The following is a 23,467-nucleotide window of genomic DNA, read 5'->3' as shown; positions in this document are numbered from 1 at the left end:
GAGTGTCCTTCCTTCTACACGTATCAGTTGTGAATGTTTTTATGTTACTAAAGCATGGGGATGAACAAATTCTCAAAATGGCATTCTTTTTTATGGAAGAAGTATTGTCTAGAAACACAGAACTTAGGCGTTGCCAGTCAATTACTCGATTCTGGGTTTTGCAAAAAAGAGCGAGCAGCTATCTGTGAAATAAGGTACAATTTGATAGTTCTTCTAGGGGAATGAGCCCTGTGGCTCTTTTGAGCACAGACCGTTTCTGTTTCCATACTGGTTTTCAGTTCACTATACGTGTTCTCCAGAACGACTCTAAGCCAAATCCCTGGATAGCTAAGCCTGATTAGTAGCCACTCTGTATTTTTTCTAGCTTTATATCTTCCTCACAGGAAAAAATGCTCATGAAAAGTTAGGTGATGGGCTAATGTGTTACATTGTTACTGGAGCCTAATTTTACAGATGGAAATTGTGCTTGGTTTTGTAGGAAAAAAATTATTTGGCTTTGGTTTCTGGTTGAGCACAAACACAGAGGCTTCACATGAGTAATCGCAGTGTGGTGAGGGAGCACTTTTCTGAGGCAGAGGCAGTGATCAGATCCGGGAATGGCTTTCACATAGCAGCCAGAGCAAAAACCTTCCCAGCTGCTTCTGTGTTTTCTGTAGTTACGGTTGTATTTCAGCTGTAATGCCGGGGTCTGGAGTGACTTGCCATGTGATCATTTACTACACCCAGTGCAAGGGTCTGTACACATAGAGCTCAGCTCTTTGGTTTAAATCCTTCATATCGACTTGGAGCATTGCCAAGCTGATTTGACCTTCCCAAGCTATTCTGATGTGGCAGAGCCAGAGACTTGGTCACTCTTCTGGAGAAGTTTGGAAACCCTTCTGGTGTAAGGGATCTTACGTACACTGTTAGGCATGATTTGGGGGGAAAAAGATGTTAAGTGTCTACTTTGCACCAACACAAACATCAAGACTTCACTGATGGCATTAACTTGGCAAATGTGCCAGATTCCATCCTACAAGAAGGGTCAAATGCAATCCAGCAAACTACAAGCCTGTCAGCCTGACCTCAGTGCCGGGAAGGCCATGGAACCCATCAACCTGAGTGCTAACATGCGACACATGAAACCAGGGCATCCGGCCCAGCCAGGATCGATTTGTGAAGGCAAGTCCTGCTTGACCAACCTGATCCCCTTCCATGACAAGGAGACCCACTTACTGGATGAGAGAGAAGCTGTGGATGTGCCTACCTGGACATCAGTAAAACCTTTGACACCACTTCCCACAGCATCTCCTGCAGAGATGGAGTGCTCATGGCTTGGATGGGTGTGCTCTTTGCTGGGTAGGAAACTGTGGAGATGGCCAGGCCCGGAAATGTTGGTGCATGGAGTTACATCCAGCTGGTCACTGGTCACCAGAGGTGTTCCCCAGGGCTTGGTATTGGGGCCAGTCCTGTTTGATAGCTTTATCAATGATCTGGATGAAGGGATCAAGAGTACCCTCAGTCAGTTTGCAGACACAGCAAGTGGGGTGGAAGTGTTGGACTAGGGAAGTGATCATCCCTCTGTACTCAGCACTGTTTCTTAATTGTACTCAGCTCTTCCTCTCCTCTTCTTGGAAATGAGAGTTGACTTAAATCATGTACTTAAAGATAAATTTTTGCTGCTTCGTTTCCACAAAGTTGAAGAGAATGAAGATGGGACAGCCAGATTTCTCAGAGGAGAAAGGTTGACAGGGACATCCTTGTTTACGGTGTCAAAACTGAAAAATGTAACAGATTTATGTAACATGTAAACAGCTCATGTTTATGTCAGCTGCAGCACTGGGTGTAGCAACTATTCCTTTTTTTCCCCTTTACATAAACAGTTTTTAAATAACTCGGTATTTAAATCCAAGCATGAAGAAAGCAATAGTCTCCTTTTTAAGAAATTATAATTTTCACCAGGAAACACTGCCCCACTTAAACATTCAGTGTGAAGCTTTTCATTTGCATCTGAAGCTCTCCTGTAATGTGAAATGGGGACTATTGCAAAACAATGTGTTCTGAAAACATCACTCAGCAAAAAAAAGATCCACTCACATCTTATGTTACCATTTAAAGTTATGAGCTTTTAGAACTAAAAAAATAATTTAAAAACTCCCCTGAATTAGTTCAGAAGAATCTTGCCTGTTACCATTCATGTCTAATTAATTGCATGTGAGGCAAAAGGCAGTGTAGGTACAGTGGTGACTCTTCATGATGGAGTTTCTGTGGGAGCGAGCTTTGAGTGTGTGTATACTTTGGGTTAATGGGATACTGCATTTAGGGATTGTGGTGTATGATCGCAACACAATTTAATTCATGTTTGAAAGCCATGAAGTAGAAAGAGGGTAGAAAATGTGACAAGTCTGCTGATGAATGTGGATGGTCATGCCTAGAAACAGGTAATTATGTGAAGTACTTTAGTACAGTTGTGGATGGGAGCAAAAGACCTTTCCAGGTCCTTGTAACGGTGACTGTGCTTCCAAAGTACCGCTGTCCAGGTACTTCTATGCTGAAGTTGCCTCTTTAAAAAAAAGTAAATGCTTAGACCCCTGACCTTTGTCTCTACCTGAAGAAACATATGGGCTAGATGGAAGGACTCTTAATTGGAGAGAAGATTAGCCAGAACTAGCAAATGCTTGACTGCTGCTAACAAGCAGGGTCAGTACTGGAGCCCAGAGTGTTCAGAACATTCTTTGGAGACCATTCAGAACATAAAGCGTGTCCTCCACAAATCTAGGACCAACTCTAAATTAGGAAAGGTGATTCATATGCTGAATGGCAGAGCTTCAGTACACAGGACTCTTACTGAACCAGCAAAAACCTTGAGAAACTGGGCAAGGTGCAAGGTCCTGCACCCTAGGAACAGAGTTGCATTTGTACGCACTGGGAGGTGATTGTGTGCGTAGCAATGGGTTGGAAAGGAGCTGGTGTGCTGATGGGTGCTGTGCTGAGCATGAGCCAGCACCACGAGGCTATCTGAATAAGTGAAGCAGTGTGGTGGGGCTGCCTTGGGAAGATAGTGGCTGACAGATGAAAGGCAATGATGCGTTTTCGTCTGGAGTGCTGGGTCTGAGCTGGTGTTTGGGGTTTGGTGGTTTTGTTTGTTTGGTTGGTTTTTTGTTTGTTTGGATTTTTGTTTTCTTTGGGCGGGGGTGGGTTTGTCACCTCTGCCTTGTTCAAGAATGATTTAGGGAAACCAGAGACATCCATCAGAGAGGGATGAAGAGATGGTCTGGAGAGGTTGTAGGAGTTGTGTTAGTTTGGTCTGATAAAGAAAAAGCAAAGCAGTGATGTTGTGGTAGCCTAGTCGTACTTGAGTCTGATTCTGTCTCTGCAGTTAGTCTTCTGCTTGATAGTGACAGTGTAATGTTAAACAGCTAGCTATAAACTGAGGCTTGGCAGATTAGTACATGGAGTTGGGAAAAGCTTTTTTATTTCGGAGTGTGATGCAGGACTGGATCTCTGCCATGACTTTTTGGTATTTATACTGTAGCAGCTGGATGTATCCTAAAAGCTGACTTTGTATCCTTAAAAGGCACGTCATAAGTTGTAGGAATTAATTGGGAGGGGGAGATAATTACAAAGTCAGGGGAGAAACTGCCATCACGTCTACAAATCTTGTAAGCTCCACTTCCATCCCGACTTTCCTTTCCACACATCCAATTGTATCAGCAGGAACTAGTGTATCATCTAATGTTGTATACATTACAAGGATAATGTCTTCTCTCTGGTTCTCTTGGACTGCCTGTGCCTGTCAGCAGCCACAAATACTCTAAATATGGCAAAAAACTTGCACCTTTTGTTTGGATTAAACTTGCCTTGGGTGATGTTCCCTCTCCTAATAAAGTGCTGACAGTTATCTCTGTGGCCTTTGCTTCACATCCTGTTCTTCCTGTTCTCCCCCTGATAGAAGCCAAGGCTCCAAGAAGCTGTGCTGTGCTTGCTCTGTTTATCTGACTGCATATGAAAATTATTGTCAATGTTGTGCATATCAGCTTTTACATGATGTATATAAATTTCTCAGAAAGTAATATAATGGGTAAGAGTTGCCTTGTCAGCCATTCAACTGAGAAATTCTCTTCATGTCCATAAATGAATACTTGTAGGATGTCTGTAATTCCTGTGCAGTTAAGCTGATGCAGTCAAAAAGAAAACCCCAGCACATTACCAACAAACAAATCAAAGCAACCCCCCAAGATACTTAATTATGTACACCTATGAGAGAGCAATCACAATGTCAGCCTTTCTGTGATGGGGAAGAGCAGTTGTTTGATGAAGAAGAAACTGAAGCTGAAACTTTTGTTTCACACTTTTTTTTTTTTCCCCCTTCCCTGTGGAATGCAAGGTTTTGAATATATTTTTGGGGAATGGGCAAAGTTGCTTACTTTAATAGCCATTGACTGTCATGAATTCCTTCATATGTTTATTCCCATTCTGGCATCTGCTAGAAGGGCAGTCTGAATGTATAGCTGTCAGTGTGTTTTGGACCATTAAAACCTTCTTTCTGCTCAATGATTATTTGGCTGTAAGCTCTAGATACCTCATTAAATACTAAATTAAGAGGCCTGATGCAGCCTCTTGTTTTCTGAAATCAAGGCAAAAAATTCAGGCCTGTGAACATGACTCTGAAAGGCCTTTTTGACAATTTTGTGTAACAAAGGAGTCACCAGTGTTTCTGCAGTCTTTTTAATGAAAACCTCTCATATCTGGAAGATATACTAACACAGACAAAATGCGTCACTAAGATATACTAACACAGGCGAAATGCGTCACTTTATATCACTAAAGTGATATAAAGTCATATATTGGACTTTCCAAGGAGTCTTGTTTTGGTGTTTTTTTCTTCAGATGCATCTGATTAGCTTGCTGCCTGAAATTGATTTTCCTTCTGTTTCAAGTTTTAGTAAACCAGCAGTCATCAGATATGAATAGTTCCTGGTTTACATAGAATTAAAGTTTTATCTCTGTCAATGTTTAATTGCCTAAATGCAGCCTATGAGGTGATAACATAGTGCCCAATAAAACAGCAGGTAACCAGCTACCAAGGCATTTAGTCAGTTGCTGTGCCCGTGCCATCCAGTGCAGCTGTTAGGGATGTTGGTTTTTGTGGCAGCTGGGTAGTGGTGTGCTTGAGCTGACTCTTTTTGGGGAAGTGGAGGGGAAAAACAAGTACAAGAAACTTACTGTGGAGCAGATGAGTTACAGCATTCCTTATGCAGTATCACTGAGGCTGCCACTCAAGCACAAGAACACATCCTGCTGGGTGCTCGTGGCTGGACTTCTTGTGCCGTTCAGATAGGAATTGCTTAGTGCTTTCTGCTGGTTGGTTTTACTGGGGCTACATAAGTGCTTTGTTAACTTTGATCTGCAGGTGGAAAACCAAGTAATGATTCACATGAGTGTTTATAAGCCAGTAATAACATTGCCACTTTTTATGCTGCTGCTGGTTTGACTTTATTCTCTTTATTAGCAGCCTTTTGGGACTAATTGATATCTGTTATTCATGTCTTGTAAAAGCCCCCTTACCGGTCGTATATATACAGAGAACACTTTATTAGTTCATGGGATGTCTATGAATGACTTGGTAGCTGCTCTTCTAAAGCTAGGACAACTTCTGTTGGTTTTTTGTAACTTTGAAAAAGTGTGTATGAAGTGTGAAAATCTGTCCAACTGTTAATCTTCCTAGATACTTGTTATGTGGCTTCTGAGCCCCAGTGGGAATCCCTTCCATTCCCCAGCATCATCACTGGGGCAGTCACAGACCACAAAGGGAAGTTTCCTTTTACTGTACCACAAAAAATTGTGAAATTGTGTTAGGTGATAAAATTTATGGCTAAAGTCCTAAATAGGTTACCCTGAACATTGTTTATTTGAGACAGCTTATTTTGCTGGAGAATATTGTTGATTCTTCCCTGTCCCTGCTGCTAGTGCCATCATAGAGAGGGCATTGTGGCAGTAGTGGAAATAAAACTGTATATTTGTTTGTTTAAAAGCTGTACTGTATATAGAGTTTTTATTGTTTGACAAAACTCAGACTGTTTTGAACGAGGACATTTTGAGTGACAATTTAAGGCCATCATTTGCTGTTTCAGTCATTCCCATTTGAAATGTTGACTATGGTTGTAGAAGTAGCCAGCATAAAAGTATGTGTGCCTCTTTCTCAATTCCAAAAAACAGATTACTAAAGCTGTCATTTTCCTCTCTGATATTAAATTCCAATTCCAGCAAAGTTATGTTATTTAATGCTTTTGGCTAATATTGTACCTAATTCTATCTTATGGGCATAAAAATATAAGTAGTATGTGACCAGAGAATCAGAGTTTATGTTGTTTGCGTCCTCTTTGAGAATCTGCTGAGTAGCTATGACATCATACTGAATGTATCCTTATATGAGTGCTAATGTTTAATGTAGCTTCACCTGTTCATTCCCAAAAGCATTTGCTTCTTCTGCTCTTACGTTGTCCTAGGATGATTATTTAAAGTGGATCCAGTGGTGCAATTCAGCATGGTCTCACACCAGGACAAGCATGGCTTGCTATTCCTTAAACTGGCTTCTCTGTCCTTGCTTGCAAGAGAGAAATAATAATCAACCTGATCTTGTCACGCTATCTCCAATTCCTCTGTATGGCAAGACCAGGAGCAGCAAGGGTATGATTTAAAGCTATTAGGCTTCTAAATATAAAGGGACCTCAAGTAGGATGGGGACCTTAGAGTTGAGAGGGTCCTGATGGAAATAATAAAACATATCATTGCTTCAGGAAAAGTCAGTTGGGCCATCATTTGAAAATATAAAACCAAGGAAATTGAATAATGACTGAAAGGCTTGATTTGACCATAGGAATTTCTGCTTGCATGTTGAACTCACTGTCTTGGAGGATTTTTAATTTTTTTTCATTTTAAGTTAATACTTTTGAACAGTGTTCAAAACTAGGCTATATAAAGTTGCAAGATAAGCCTTCAAACTGCAAATCAACCTTTATCTGGCTGGAAAGGAGATAAACATCTTTGGGAGCTGCTCATTCTTTTTCCATTTATAGGGTTTTCTTACATGTGTTGTTAAGTCAAGTATTGAGCAAGATGCAGTAATGGCCAGATGTAGTACAGGAGTAGAAAAGATGAATTCTGCTGTGGATAAGTCCTGTCACCTAAACTAAGCTCAAAAAGGTAAACTAACTGAAGTTTTTGAGCAGGGTGTGTATTTTTTGCTCTTTAATAGCTCATAGGTAGTGTGTGGTAAGCTAGTAAGATGCTTGTTGGTGTGGACTTGTAATTTGTGTATTCCTCTAAATAGTTCTTGAAATTCTTTTAATTAAAACTTAGTTTAAACATAAGAAAGAAACTTATCTTGAAATTATGCACTTGACCTGCACATGTGTCTGGGCTGATTATGGCTTCTGAGAGTGGAAGAATGGTAGAAATTTTATGTTATTTCAGTTCTCCATCTCAGGACGCTTTTTGCCTGCTGTGGTGATGAGTGAGATGCTGAAGTAATTGAGGACAATCTCCATTTGGGAAATGGAGGAACCTCCAAATCATAACAGAAATATTCTAACTTCATGTAATTATGAGTCATTAAGGTAAAGAAAGAAGTCCAGTCAAAATGCCTGAAACAAATTAGCCCTTCTCAGCTATCGAATCTCTTACCTGTGCCACTGTATTTCAATTTAGTTTCCTCATACACTCTAAATCTCATGTTAAGAGCCAACACTGATAGGGTTGTATCACCTATAAGCTGATATGAGCCAGGTCATCCTTTTTTATTTGTTCCACTCTTCACACTGAGGATGGCCATCTCACCACTTACATACGCCTGATTTAGCCTCATCCTAAAGTGATGTGTAATTAAGCATATCTGTTTTTGTGTTATGGCTGGTTATTCAGACCTGTAGATATGTCTGCTAGTGCCTTGTTTTGATGGTAGCATGACAGCTGGCCTCAGAAGTGCTGCATCTATTACAGTTTTGAAGCACCCATGATGTAGAGGTAGCGTTTGATGGTACTCTGGCATCCGAATGCTGGAACTAGAGGCGAGGCTTTCTGGAGTGTTCATGGTGCTTTGGTTAAAATAACAAGTTTTTCTCTTTTCTGGGCTCAGGCTGTGGTACATAAATAACAAAAAACTCAGGAAGTGGGGGATGGCTTCCATAAGCCCTCACTGAGCAAAACTCAACTTCAGTCGCTGGGGATTTTGCTGCTTTAAGCAGTAAATTCCTCCTGCAGTGCAGTGTGCCCCTGGGCTGGCAGCAAGAATACCGAGCTTCACTTCCAGTTAGCGTGCATCATACTTTGAGACATCCAGACATGGGAGCAAAAGGAGAGCAAGGGGACCACAACTCCAAGTTACTGGCATCTTATTTTCAGCTCAGCAACTTTAAGACTGTATTTTCTTGAGCTGCATTAATGTGTAGTCCTTCTGTCAATGCAGAAATTTCTTCAGAGGTGCTCTCTACTAGAGCTGGCTGAAATACTTGGACTAAAGATATCTGACATTTTTAAAAAATTGTACGAACAACTTTCAAAATACTGGTTTTCATATGAAATGCTTGCCTAGAATATGTTTCAGAGAACGCTGCTGACTGGTCATTATTGGATAATGACAGATCACCTACTTTGAGAATATTGAAAAGCATCATCTAATCAGTAGAAACTGATTTAAGAAAATGTGGAATGAATTTTTTCAAATGCATTTTTAGAAAGCAGAGGTTCTGCAAACAATTATGTGACTTAAGCAAACATCCTGGGAAAACAGATTGTGAACAGTCTGCAGATCTTGGATACTTTTCCTGTGTACTCTTCCCCTCCTGCCCATTTGCTGAGATTCCTTAGTCGTGGTAGTTCTTAAAACAAATGTGTAGTTGTTGTTTATATTAGCCGTATTCTTCTGGGAGTAAACACACTCTGTTGCTGAATGGATATACACAGTTTAAATCCAAAAAGTACATTGACCTTCCCAGACTTTACCCAAGCAGTTTAGGCCTCAGAAGTTTGCATAGCTGTCTCCTTTGTAGCTCATTAAATTGTATTGTGCTGTACCCCATCATCTCTCGGGGAACTTGGCAGCTCCTCTCTCTCTGATTAAGGCAGCGGTTTATCATTCCCCACCACTTTCCTGTGCACTCAGGTTTCTTGCAGGCATTCAGTGACTCTTCAGTGTGTGTTTAGCTGTCCAGCACTTCACACGTCAGTGTCCAGTCGTGCACGTGTCTGTGGTGGTTGTTACTGTGGACTGGTAGAGCTGCCTCTTGAAACTCTCTGGTGCCGTTCAGAGGCTTATAACCCACCATGGCGTTAGGAGCACCCTCACCAGGGCACCCTCTGCCCTCCTCAGTTAACTGTATACACTTCAAGGCTCAATATCTGTGTAGTATATGTATAACTTCTGCCTAAAGTGACAGTCGGAGATGGCCAGTCTTCTTTTTCCTACCATTCTCTTGTGCCAGGCAGTTTTGTTCTCAGCCCCCTATTCCCTGAATTGTGGACTCAATTTTCCTGGAGACAAGGTCTTGAGAGCTGCAGACTTCCAGGGGCTTCTTTGACTGGCTTCATTCTCTGTCTTCTCCAGTGGCTGATGTTTTGCTTCTCTCCAGGTGTTTGCAGTCATATTTAATCATTATGCTAATAACTGCACAGTGGAAATGGCTTATTTCTGAGCATATGATCAGTCTAATGAATTGACTGTAGCAATAGTGGGATGACACATTCAGCAGCTGGGACATAGCGGTGTGCCTGTGTCTCTGTGCCTATGCACAAGACTTCCCTTCAAGGCTTACACTGTCCTTTAACTTGCCATCAGGCTGCAGTGTTTGTGTTCAGCTGCTCTTGCACAGGACGGAGTCAAGATCACACTTTTGGGTGTGTGCATTTACAAGCCTGAGATGTGATACCGGTGGAGTGGCTGAATGATGGCACAATTTCTTCTTGGGCCAAGCTCCCTCTGCCAGTGGGCCTTCCTTAGTCAGAAAAAGTTTTGGGTGGATAAGGTTGTGGCTCAGTATGGGGTAGGTGCTGCTAGGATTTCTGAGGCTGTCTGGATGTTACCAACAGATTTGGTAACTGCTGTATTTCATATCAGTCATGGCCAAGAGTTGAGAGTCTAAAGGAAATCCATTTACAGAAACAATGTGCAACTTCCTGTTTGAGTTGTGTGTGGAAATAAAAATGGCCGTGAAGAATTAGAGCAGCCTTAGCAATTTCATCTCTGGCTTGGCCCTTCTTTCCCACCCTGTTAAAATGATAAATGTCATACATGCTTGTGATTTGCTTGTCTGTCTTCTGCTTTTACTTAATATATCCCAAATTGCAAGAACTCTGTATGACTCAGTCCAAAATAGTAGCGCAGTCTTAGGAAACGTGTGGGGGGATTTTTGTTAACTCTCCTTTTTTGCCTGAGTATCTTAATAGGCATCCACATGCAATGCTGTGAAAACTCAGTTCTTGGAAAAAGTGTGAGCTGATGGGAAGTTCATGATGCTTCTAAGCTTGTCCTCTGTTGATGTACCTTCTTGCTGAAGGGGGTTTGAGAAAGGACAGGCTGCATCAGAAAGTTGATCTGTTTTGTTCTGTTTTTGTCTTTGAAGACAAAAGTGAGGAACTTGTCAGATCCTAGTTGTTTTGGTATTCAAGGGACACGGAAGAGCTCTTTGCTACAATAAATATGCAGAAGATAGTATGGGTAGTAAGTGAACTGTAAAGTAGAATATGTGGACTGAAAACTTTTAGATTGGAATCTATAATGGCTGAGGATTGTTTCTGCTACACTATTTTATTGATGGGCAGGGGGGACAAGAGGAAAAACATCGCTGTTGGTGGTTATCACTCCATTGGAGTAGTACCTCATAGTGTTGCAACAAAGTTGCTTGCTATAGCATCTTGCCTTTTTTATTTTAAAAGTCCAGAACTTTAGTAGTTCTCTTCTGTACAAAGTGGAATATTCAACCCTCAAACGTTTAGGAAATGAGAAATAGACATTTCATGTAGGGTAAGCTGTGTTTGTGGCACTAAGCCAAGAGTTTGTGGTGTAAATAATGTGGCCTTTAGCCACGTGATGGCTGTTTAACTAATACTCATGAGTTACTCCTGGTGCAGTGCTGAGCCAGCTGAAAACCAGCACATCTCCTTTGGGATGCAAATCCCTCTGGGCCTCATCCACCCAGGCTCAGAAGCACTGAGAAATGTGAGGGCTGAATTAAAACCTCCAGAGAAACTAAAATATATAAATCCCCACAGATAGGAAGCAGAAATGCAAGTTTCATTTTAAATAAGTAGAGAATATGTTAAGTGCCTTAAGCAAATAAGAGGGTAAGTTAAGTTAGTAAGTAAGTTAGTAAGTAAGTAAGTTAAGGTAGTTAGTAAGAAAAAGCCCTAGAGCCTAGTTTAAAGTTCAGTATCATCACCTTTTACAAAGTTAACTAAGTCCTAAACATAACGAAATCTAATGTTATCTAGACATAATGAAAACACAATAAAGCCCTGCTAGCATTCCTAGACAGAACAGATAGAGTCATGTAGGTAGAATTTGTGTAAGAAATTATGACTACTTTCGCACATCTATGTTAGATTCGGATAGGACCAATAAGGCAGTAGTAGAACAGTGTTTGTAACTGGTCAGTTAAAAACAGAATAAAAATACACTGCTTGGAGATGGCAGGACCACCACCACGAATGGAACGCGGATCACGGATGCTGCTGCTGCTACTGCTTCTGCCTGGGGCTTGGGGACTTTGTTAGAAGGCTTTCTGCATAATGCACGAACTGAAATAACTCCGCCTTCATGAGACTGATTTTAGCCATACAATAAAGGACTTTTACAAGCACCCAGCTTCTTGAATTTTCAGTGAAGATGTGCCAGAATCTCAGCACTCTCCCACTGGCTCGTATCACTGCCATTAGATTACATGACCAAAGAGGGATAGAAGGAACATTGTGCTTTGGGGGATCTATGATCTAACTCTGTCTGCAGGTAACTAAAGGATACCCATCGTCATTCCAACATATATTGTCCTTGTTTTATGTGTGGGGGAAACAGTCTCTCTTGGAACTGTCAGCCTTAGACATTTCATAGGCCCTGAATTCATGTGCTGAAGGGGGCTGCTTGGGAGGGGCGTTTTTGTGTATGTGTTTATGTATTTGTGTGTGCATGTGTATTTTTTTGTTGGTTTTAGGTAATTTTGTGATTGGGATGTTCTAGTTTTAGCAAAAGAATGTGTCTAAAAATTAATCCACACCACTTTCAAGTAAACACGTATGATAAATAAGAATAGTTTTATATGTGTGTTTTGTTATTCTTTAGCATAATAATAATTTTGAAATATATAATAAATCCACTATCCCATCCGCATAACATAACCTTTATTATTGGAAAATATTTTATTTTTGCTGTTGGAGCTGATTAAATAAAGCACTGAAGAGGAGATACATTAAGGCTAAGGCAATATTAGCTCACTTTCTCTTGGTGTGAGTTCTGTCCCATTCTCTTCCCAATTTGACTGGCCAACTTACAACTAAATGTGAAGTACTGGGCTTTGGGCTTTTTTTTGCTCAGGCACGAGCATTCTGACTTGTCATTGTTACAGCTTTATCAGCTTCTTACCTCAGACAAACTTTCAGAAAATTCAGACTTTTTCTGTTGAGTTTATTTTTCATAGGCTTTTTTTAGGTGGTTTCCTTTTCAGCCACCTGCAGTGCTCTTTGCAATTGCACATGTTCATCTCCTGTGAAGTTGCTTTTTTTGGCACACAGAATGCTTTTCGTTTGACATACAGTTTTGTTCTACTCCCTTGGTGGTTCTTTAGTGAGTCCAAACTACTGAAGAAGCCGTTTAATTTTTCCTTTCTGTTGTGCTTTCCTACAGTCAAAAATATATTTAGGTTTGTATGTTTTGTTTAATTGTAGACAAGTGCACTGCTTCCAGTAGGGAGAAGAGGGACTCAGTCAGCTACTTTAAAATGTTGGAACTCTTATGTGGAAGCTTACGTAAGCATAGTTAATTTCTTTTTCTTCTTTTTTTTTTCTTTTGAAATGACTTAATCATACCTATCTTCAGGAATACCCACCAAAAAAAAAAAAAAAAAAAAACCCACAAAAAAACCACCCAACAGCAAAAAAACCCCACCAACCCAAAAAACCCTGAAGTTACTGATATCTAATTTCACAGACTGAAATACACTTACACATACAGCTGGAATTTTGACTTTGCATAATCAAAAGCACTTATCTGCTTTTTGTGCTTTTTAGGGCTGAATACAAATGTAACATGACTACACATCCCAAATGTTGTTCTGTTGAAAATCCATCAGATTGTACTGTTGAAACACTTCTCTTTTGAAGTGTCTTCCACTTGAAAGACTGATTTTAATCAGCAACTGATGTTAGTTAAGCATTGAAATGTCTGCTCAGTTCATTGTGGAGAATGCTAAAGGAGAGGGGGTGTACCTTGATAGTTCTCTTATTGGAATCCTGTCTCGGTGAAGTGGAAGTGGTGGGTCAGAGGAAGGGCTGAATAAAAGAGCTGACATTGAGGAAGATGTTTGTCACAGTGTGAAACTCAAGTGAATGGTTACCAGTTGTTAATTTGCCATGTGCTGTATTTTGATCTGATGCAGAGCTGGGTCTGTACTTCCTGTTGTGCAGCACTTGTGAAGTGGTGGGGCGTGGGCTTCAGCCACAGCTGAATCTCCTGCAAATACTGGAAACCATATTCTGGAGTGATCAGAAATTTTGTGTCAGAACAAGGAATAACACCATGGAAGCTATTTCTTCCCTCTCTTCCCCCACTCCTGACACTGGGTGCTGAAAAGTCATAGTCTTTATGAGTCAGGTGGAGATAAATGCCTTGTCTCCTGTCTTCCCACAGATATCTACATTAGTGATGCATTTTTTCTATCTGTTTATTATACTCAAGCTCTTGAAGAAGGTATTGAAATAGCAGTTGCATTTTAAAGAAAAGAAAGTTATCTAGAACACAAAAAAATTGTTGTACTCCATATAAACGTATCACAGGTCATTGGAGGGCTAGTGCTTTTTTTTTTTTTAATGAATAATGTTCATAATGCACTTCTTATTGCAGTGTATGTACATGTAGTTTGGTCAAATGGTTAAAATTGGCAGAAGGTTTTCCCAAAGCACAGGAAGTATTATCTGTAACTCACATTCTCATAAGCAATTAAAAACATCAGTGGAAGGTGTTTAACAGAATCTGGGCTGTGTCACTGTGCCCAGAGCAGGCAGCCGTGGCAGTGCTGCCTGTACCTGTGCCCACCTGTACTCTGACTGTTCCTGGTGCTGCTGCAGGTGCACAGCTCCAAGCCCAAGCAGCAAAGCTCCTTGCTTGGCATAGCACAGGAAGTCTGGCAGAGCCAGGAATAGAACTTCAATCTGCTGTTTTCCAGGCTCTTGCTTTTAGCCACAGACTCATCCCACCTCTTCACTCGCTGACGTCCTGGCAGACAGCCGCCTCCTGCGTGCAGGCCAGCTGCTTCTGCAGCGCTGTCTGACCTCCATACTCCAGATGTTTGAAGTTCCATTTCCCCCATGCTTATGTGAACTTTAGCAAAGTGCTTCTGGCATTTCACCAATGCAGCAGAGAGGAGGGAGGGCTGTTAACTGCTTTCTTTCCATAATGAGGGCCTCTCCAGAGCTACTAAAAATCTCCTCTGTAGGACCTAAACTCCTTTTGCCTTCAGTTGCCATCTGCCAGTCTTACTTCCCACATCCCTCTCCCTGTTCCCAGAGATACTCTCTGGACCTCCCCTCCTTATGCTCTGTGTTGACTCATCTTCTTTTCAGCTGGGGAAAGTGGGGAGCAGGGGGTGAGGGTGTGATGAGACTTTCTAGTGTCTCTCCAAAGAGGTTTCTCATTCACAGACCCTAATTCTGTGAGGTGGCATTTCACAGGTGACACCTACTGGCTTCCTTCAGGTGCCCCATTTTATCTGGTCAGCCTCTTGCACAAACCTGCCTGAAATAACCATTAAGAGAATAATGTGAGAAGGTTCTTTCCTTCAGTGGTGTCCGAGGGATGAATATGCATCGTCCATAGCAGTCCTCCCATTTGCACTTGGCAACAGGAAAGAAAAACCAGGCATGAACTGAAGTCTGGCTCTTGGACAAGTGGGCTGGTTTCTTTGCTCTGATTCTTGTCCTAGAATGTCATGTACCCGCTGCCAGCCCCTCTGCTCTGTCCTTGCCCCATGTCCCCTTTCTGCTCAGCTTCTCCAGCAGAATGCATGATGAGATTTGCCAGTAGAGTACTCTGAAAAGCATCTCTAGAAATAATTCTTTAGGACTATTTCTATAGAGATAGAACAGGCCTCTCTTTTTCCTTTTCTGTTCTGTTGTATAGGTGTTACATGCCTTTCCACAAGTCATGTTGTGGAAATTGGGATCCAGTTGGGGTCCAATTCTCAGTGAATCCTAGTCTTCCTTTTGGAAGAAAGGCTAAAGGTGAGGCTATTTGTCTGTGGCTAATAATCTTTAAGCCTGTTTCTCTAGCTTCTGTTTTCAGCTTCTTGATTTTAACAAGGCTTTCTTTTTTTTTTTTTTTTTCATTTTTTAAACACTTGCAAGCACGTGTTCTGTTAGTCAGGAATCAGATTTTTGTTTAGCATGTCTTGAAATGAATATAGCTTAAACTTGCTGTGAAACTGTGCATTATTGTTTTACATTCTGTACTTCTGAATTCTAAAAACATACAGTTCTGAGTAAATGGGAGGTCTGTGGTACACTTCACTCCCTGACCAGTCACTCTCTATAGCCATCCTGATAACCTAGAAAAAAAAAAAAAAATCTATGTGAAGGTATAAAATATCTTCAAATGTTGCTGAAATCTGGTTTGCTTTATGCCAATGGCAATTGCTAGGAGAATCTGAGAAAAAACTGCTAGTGTATATAAAGAAAGATATAAATTCTAAACCGGGGCTAGCTCCATAGGATTAAGTTGACATATAGTCTGTATTCAGACATAATTGAAGAAATAGGGATAAACTGTCAAAATAAGGCCCACAGTCAACACTTTTAAAACCCTCCTCTTCATTGGATAATGTTAGTAAAATGCATTGTTAGCATTGTGATTTTATTTTATATATATATATATATATATTTATATTTTGTGTATAGAAATATATTTTAAAAGTGTACTTTTACATATGACTTAAGTCTGGAAACAGGACTTAGTGTTTCTCTCATTGTTTTTCCTTTGATCTCTCTAGTGCCTTTCCCCCTCTGCTGGTAACAAACATTTTATATGGGCAATGAAAGTTGCTGTATATATCTGTGTTGGTAGTCTTAGTTCATTGTGTTAATCTGTACAAGCTCTTGAATGTGACCCCTCTGTGCAGGAAAAGGAAGGTGGCATATCAGATTACATGAGATATGGCTTATCTGGCTCCTCTAGCCTTTTACCTTAAGAGGCCTGGATTTACCAGGACTTCAGGAGATGAAGCTTTCTGGAGAGCCTGTCCTACTATTGTCACTTGTCTGTATGCTGAAGAGAGTGTGTAAGAAACTTCTATCTATAAACCTACCAGAAAACATTTCTGGGTTTCCAGCTCTGGAAATACAACTCTTAAATCTCTTTGAGTTGCCTCCTACATTGGCAGCACCCCATACAAAGCAAACACTCAAGGTGAAACTCGGATGTCCAAATGCTTCAGAGTGATAGGAAACCTTACTTTCATGATGCAGGTTCAAAAGGCATAGCAGGATATTCTGAGGATTCTCAAAATGAATTTAGATTGTGGTGTTCAGGCAACTATCAGCCTTAGTCCAAGTTGGATTGAAGGATTGTTTATGTGAAACAAAAAGGTCTTGAAATCCTTATATTCTTAAAGGAATTTGGGGAACTGGAAAAAACATGTCCCTTTTTCTTTTCCTCTAGTAACTGTTGCTTGTTGCTAGCACTGGGTTTATTCTGTGGATTGACTGATAAATTGACAGTGCTTTAGCAAACTTGATTCTGGTTACTGTCCAAGAGGCTGTTAAAAGTGTCTTGAAATTGTCTCTTGAAGAGGAGAATGATAAGATGGGCTGTTCCCATTTTAATTATGAAAGTGAAAAATAACCAATATAAAGCTTCTAGTATGGTGCCTTTCATATGAAATTTGTTCAAAGCTGACTAGGGACTTGAATTTCACACAATTGATAGCTAACTGGGCAATACAGAAGATTGCATCAGTCTTCAGCCTTAAGAGATAGGTTTGACTCCACTAGTTCCTAATAATAGGGCAGTACTCTACTCAAAGGTTCTTTCTTTTTTTTATACGCTTCTCAGATGTTGTTTAGCTTGACTGGATGTCTGTGCTGAAGAGCTGGGAAGAGGCAAATGCTCACCAAGCTGACCAGTTTTGGTCTGTAACTGAGTTGGTATGGTAACAGCTGGGGTATTCAAACAATTTCTAGTCAATGGAATTGATGGTTACAGTTCCCAATGCCAGTACAGCCTCATACTTTGGAGGAGATCCCCATGGAATAAATGTGTGTGCACATTTATTGGATAAATTGGATTTATTATTGGATAAACAAGGGTGACTGATGCCAGTTGCACCAATGCTTTGCTCTCTGTCTCCTGAGAGGCCAGCACTGCTTAGTGCTTGGACTCTCCTGAGCAAGAAAGGGAAGTAAACTATTTTATTTCTGTAGGTAAATTTCTTAAGTTTCTTGAATAGTGTCTTGATGTGGAACAGACAATATGTAAGCAATAGTTTCAAGTCAAATACTTGAGTTACTAGCACTTTCATCAAGAGTTAGTAAAATATGTAGTTTGTAACATTGTGTAGATATCTAATCATACATGATGTCATAAACCCCTAAACTACTAATTTGTGCTCTTTCATGCCTGATGTGCCTTGAGCCCATAATTGTTCTTTTCTGTAGAATATTTATTTGCAGTTTAAATACGATCACATTTCCCCGTGTTGAATTTTCTTTACAAAATAATGGCATAAAAGGGTGCCCTCCCTGAAGAAGTTAGCTGTCTGACCAAGCTCGTTAAAGCTGGGGATTCCATTGTTCTTTTTGTAAGTAAAACTGACTTCCTTTCAGGTGGTCTGTGCAATGTGCATTGTCCAGTTCTCTTCAGCGCTGTTACTCAGCCATAACTGATTTATTTAAAAGGTCTTACTAAATATGTTTTCTTTCTGGAAGTAGCAGTGGAATAAATTCATATTTCTAAAACAAAACAAGTTGATGTTCTTAATCTCACCAGTTTATTTTCATTTCAGGGAAGCTTATTGTATAAACTATATAGGGAGACAATGAAATCTGTAGCTTTGGAGAATGACAGTAAAGGCTATTATTAAAGCTGGGTTTAGGAACAGATTGCAAAGAGTGAGGGTGTGGGTTTTTATTTATTAAGGGATGCCAAAGGCACCTTAGTGTTTGTTTCATAAGTTTTGTTTCCTTTGGTTAATACACGTGATAGTCTGGGTGTGTGAACTTGTAGTAGAAAATATTTGTTTGCGTTTTAGAGTTTTTAACTGTGGATTTTACTGATATGTATGACCAATTAAATCTGAAGCTGTGACTGATTTTTTTGTGGGCAGTAGAACAGATACTACCTTTCATATTGAAACCTAAAGAAGTAAGCTTGGAATCCAAACAGTTGTACCAGAGGTTGAGGAATGAAACTAAACTTTATCTGCACTGCTCACTGTCCCATGCGTTGTATAGTTTGATTGACAAGGTTCAGTCTGAAACCTGTGCCTTTGCCCAGTATTTTGTGTCACATCAGGCACAATTTCTGCTGAAAGAAGATACTGTATTTGATGGATTGCTGTGATGTGATATGTCAAATCTAGTCTTCCAGTTGGCTTGTCTTTGACTAGAGATCTTTAGGGTTTTTTTTTTTAAGCAATTCTTTTATCTTATACTGCCAGCAATGCCATTTGGTTAAGAGGTTCTCACTATTTGGGTATAGAATGGATGAGGTACTGTTCTTTCCATTAACTTGGAATTCAGTGATGCAGTATTTAGCATACAAACGATTAAAGTTAGAAAGGTCATCAAGTCCAACTCCCTAAAGCTCAGCCATATGACTTAGTGTCATTCCAGGTGCTCCTTGAACTCTGACAGGCTTGAGACCCTGACCGCTTCCCTGGGAAGCCCGTTCCAGTGACCAACCACCCTCTCAGTGAAGAAGATTTTCCTAATGTCCAGTCTGATATTCCCCTGACATGGCTTCATGTTCCACTTCCATTTCCTCACATCCTGTTGGTGCTCACCAGAGCAGATCAGCACCTTTCCTGTGCGCTGCCCCTCTTGGGGAAGTTGTTGGCTGTGATGAGGGCGCGCCTCAGCCTTGGCTTCCTAGGGCTGAAGAAACAAAGTGACCTTCAGCCACTTGTATGGCTTTCCCTTGAGATCTTTCACCTCTGGACATGCTCTGATATGTTTCACCCTCCTCTGGACACGCTCTGATAGTTTGTCCTTCTTGCATTGAGCTGTGTTAAGTCCTGTGCACAGGACTCCAGGTGTGGAGCAGATTCCTTTGGGGAAGTACAGCGCCAAGTTTGTGCAGAAGAGGTTGCTGAGCCTCAGGATATGATGGCAGCAAGTGCAGTAGGAAGATGGGGGTGGGAAGCGGTAGCAGGTCATGCTGCTTACATGGCTGACATGTCATATGGCTGGGTTTTGTTTGTATAAAGGAATTGTAATCTATTCTGCTGACATTGAGGTATGTATAGCACTGATACACTGTAATCAGGGTTCTGCTTGCCTGAAATAAAGTGTTACTGAGACCCAAGCCTGTGTTTAACTACGAACTCAAATGGCAAAAAAGGGAAACAATGTCAAAATTACAGAAAACTGTTGCCAGTAGCAAACTGCTTGGTCTTCCTTGTCTGCTTGTTTTAGAGAAATTAGCATCCTAAGGAAGTCTGTGCATTGTGATCCTATGCTCCTTCTCAGGGTGAGTTTAGGGACAAACTGAAAAGTTACTGGCTTGCAGCTCTATGTGGCACAGGGCATTTATATGATGTGAAAGTTCTTAAAATCATTGCATGAAATGGCCTGAAAAGCTGTCATTAAAAGCGGTGGTGTAATCTTAGGATTTTTTTTTGGTCTTATGTGTTTGAATGTTAGATTTTTTAAGAACAAGAAAATGTCTTTGAAGTGACTTTTTGCTCTTCCTTTAACTCATAAATTTGAGTTGCAGTGGTTCAGGAGTAAAAGAATTGTAGAAGTTTGAATTGTTTCTCTTCTTCCTTTTTTTTTATTTCAATAGCCCCATATGTATGAGCTTTATTAAAACATTTAGCTACCCTCATATTGCCCTGGCCAGAGATACTTCAGTCTCTATTTATTATAAATTGTTCTGGGCTAGCACACTAGCATGTGAGTAGAGTGGTATCTGCAGCAGAGGATAATAAAAGAACTATTTGCTGTATCATTGCTGTGCTTCACTTGGCCTTGAGGCTACTTCTAAGGAAGCAAATAGTTAAATTTTAACTCTACATCCTGTTGTTCAACTGTTTGTTGGGTTTTTTTAATTATTATTTTATATGATTTGAAGAAGACAAATAGTGGAGGCAGCTAATAATTAACAGTTCCTTCTACATCCAAGCCTCTGGATTAGCTGGCATAGTCCCTGACACTCAGATGTAATGGCAAAGGGGTTTGTTTGATGAGTTCATTTAAATTTGCTTCCCAGAGGAAGCTTGTGCTTCTGGAAGGACTGTCTTTTCCCTCTTCTCCAAATCAATATAAACCTGGGCTTTGTCTCACTGGATTATGTTGTCTAGGAGTGAAAGTCCCTATTGTATTCCCCAAATTTAAAGTTGTGCTATGTATTTGCTTCAGCACAGGCCAGAGATACCTAAAGCTGGTCTGACTGATTGCAAGGTCTTGTTAACCTCTGCTAACCCATGCCAATTAGCCATACTTTGCTCCTTTCTATCTTTGATATATAAAAGTAGGTTTTGTGCATGAAATCACAAAGTAACTACTGTTTAGCTGTGTTGTTACCATATCAGAGCAAACTCACTATGTCAAGTGTGACCAGAGCTTTGAGAATGCTCTGTTTTGGCTGTTACCTGGTATATGTGGCCTGTCTTTCTTGGAAATTAGCTGTTGACTGGCTGGAAAGCTTTGCTGTCCTACGAAAAATTTCCTCAGTGTTGAGTTTTTCCTCTTTTGAAAGTAAAAACAAAAAATTGCATATGACTAAACAATAAACGTCCACAGGAACATCAGGCAAATAGATATAAATGAAAATACAGGAATGACCAATTGTTGTGTGCTTTGTTTTGCAGAATGTTCACATAAGACTTAAGAATATGCAGATCAGAAAACCCCAGTAATTTCTTGAAGAAGCGAGATGCTGTCTAGTAGCTCTGAGGGGCAGCCTATTGCTGTGGGCAAGGCGTGTGCTGTGAGCCTTTGCTTTGCACGGGGTAAAATCTGCCTGGCTTTTCCGGTGCACCTGATGTGGTGGGAGCTGAAGTCTTGTTTGCTTTGAACAGCAAATTAGTCTCTTGCACAGGCATGTCTGAATGCCTTTCAGGATTTACATCTGTGTCCTGTTGATGGCCCTGCACTGTGGTACAGATACTCTTCTTTCTCTTTGTTTGCCTCAATGAAATTTGTTCCAACACTTTACAAATCGCCGCTCAGTACTTAATTTTGGCTGAGCTGTCTGATAAAATTAATGTATAGTCTTTTCCTGCTGGAAGAGGTTTTTCATTAGCAACGGTTTGTTGCAGAATTACTTAGGTCAGTTTCCAGAGCATGCATGGTACAGCATCTGTTCCTGGAACTTCTTATGCTCTGTTCCAGTAACTTAAGGAATTTTCATTGTCCATTGCAGGGAGGAAAGGTAGCTTCACAGACTACCTGCTAGGAAAAGATGCATCTTCTTGTACTCTGAAGAGCTTTATTTTGTTTTGTCTTTTATTTCTTTTGCTATCAGTGTTAAGATAATTCTTAGTATAAGGACGCATCTTCGTCCATCCACTGAAAAAAATTAACTTGTTAGTAACAACAGATTTGGTTGGTGAGGTTGAAGTATGGATTTATTTCAAGGGACGTAGCTGTATTTTAAAAAACTCTATTTTAAAACGTTGTATGTTTTTAAAATTGACGTTCTCAACCTCCTAAATTGCTATGTTATTCAGGGGACTTTAAAATTGGTTCTTTTTCTCTCCTGTGCATTGCTCATGTACTACAAAATATGAGGAGCTGCTTATTATTAAAGAGTTTTGTAAGATAGCTTGAGACCTATTGTCATCACTGAATGGAAAGGTTGTGCAGAAAAATTGGGAGAGAGATGAACATGTAGCACAGCACTCATATAATTCTTTCAGCAAGATTAAGAAAATGACAAAAAAGCAGAACAAATGTTTTGATCTCTGAAAGGAAAAGAACAAATAATAGCAGCATTTGAAAAAATTAGACTAATCTCATTCTTTAGTCTTCATTCTATCATCTGTGGAATGAGCTGCCAGAGAAAATGTGGGTGCAGTGGGTGATACCTGATACTGATGTAGGTAAATACATGATGTATAGGTTGGTCTCATTTGGAAAGGCATTTTTTTAATTCCTTACTTCGGGATTTTTCAGAGCGTGCACATTTAGAACAGTAAAGCTTGCTCCAGAGTTTTACTGGGATATTTGATTAATTTATTCCAAATATACTAATGCAGACACACATAGTTAATGTCTTGAATTGCTCTGGAAAATTACAACTCTTATTTCTATTAAGATTCTGTGTGCTTCCAAAGTAAAAGAACCTTTCGCAGTATTACGAGTTGTCTGTTATTTAGCTTTCAGCTGTGAAAACAAGCTTGCTTGGTATCACTGCTTTTCAGTGCTTATCTACCTGTATTTCTACTTGTAATCCACAATGCTGTCTAACAAAACTGTTAAGGAAGCGTTTGTCTTTTTGTAGTCAGGAGAATTTAAGATTATTGGAGCATGTACACCAGTTAATGAAAAAAACAGTTCAGCTGAAGACATTTCACACTGAAGGCAGAATGCTGGCTTTCCTAGAAATGTTCATTTCTTGAATACTAATCTTGCTTTTTTCATCTTGCCTCATATAGAAGTAGAAATATCAGCTAATTTTTTTGCTTCGTCTTTGATTCTGCTTCACTAAACCTTGCATAACTTTCATTTTAGATTAAACTAGGTACCTATTTAGAGGTACCTAAATGAGGTAGGATTTAGGATGACAAGAATTTTTCTTTCTTTCTGAATCTACACTATTTCTTTGTATAATAGCATTTCTAGGAGGAATTGATGATTATAGATTAAGATTTATTTTCTTCAGTGGATAAAGTGGTGGCTTGATGGGTTTTGCTCAAAGGGGCGTTTTGGTTTTTTTTTTTTGTCAGATACTATCTTCTTCAATGAGATCCTGAGGTTCTAGTAGGTACTTAAACCAGTGTAATCAATACCTGAATCTTGAAATAGGCTTTCTAGAAATGGGACTTCTACAGCATCCAATGCTTGATTTGCA

The 23,467-nt window shown here is 40.1% G+C and overlaps 1 protein-coding gene across 10 annotated transcripts in view; it reads left to right on the top strand.

The window, feature by feature from the left end:
- Positions 1-23,467, top strand: part of ABI1 (abl interactor 1) — a 78,412-nt gene that overhangs the window by 25,201 nt on the left and 29,744 nt on the right. The gene's annotated exons all lie outside the window — the stretch shown is intronic.

Source organism: Hirundo rustica, chromosome 1, assembly GCF_015227805.2.
Source record: "Hirundo rustica isolate bHirRus1 chromosome 1, bHirRus1.pri.v3, whole genome shotgun sequence".
Taxonomy (NCBI): Eukaryota; Metazoa; Chordata; class Aves; order Passeriformes; family Hirundinidae; genus Hirundo; species Hirundo rustica.
The sequence above is the reverse complement of the archived record's forward strand: the minus strand, read 5'-3'. Positions and strand labels throughout refer to the sequence as shown.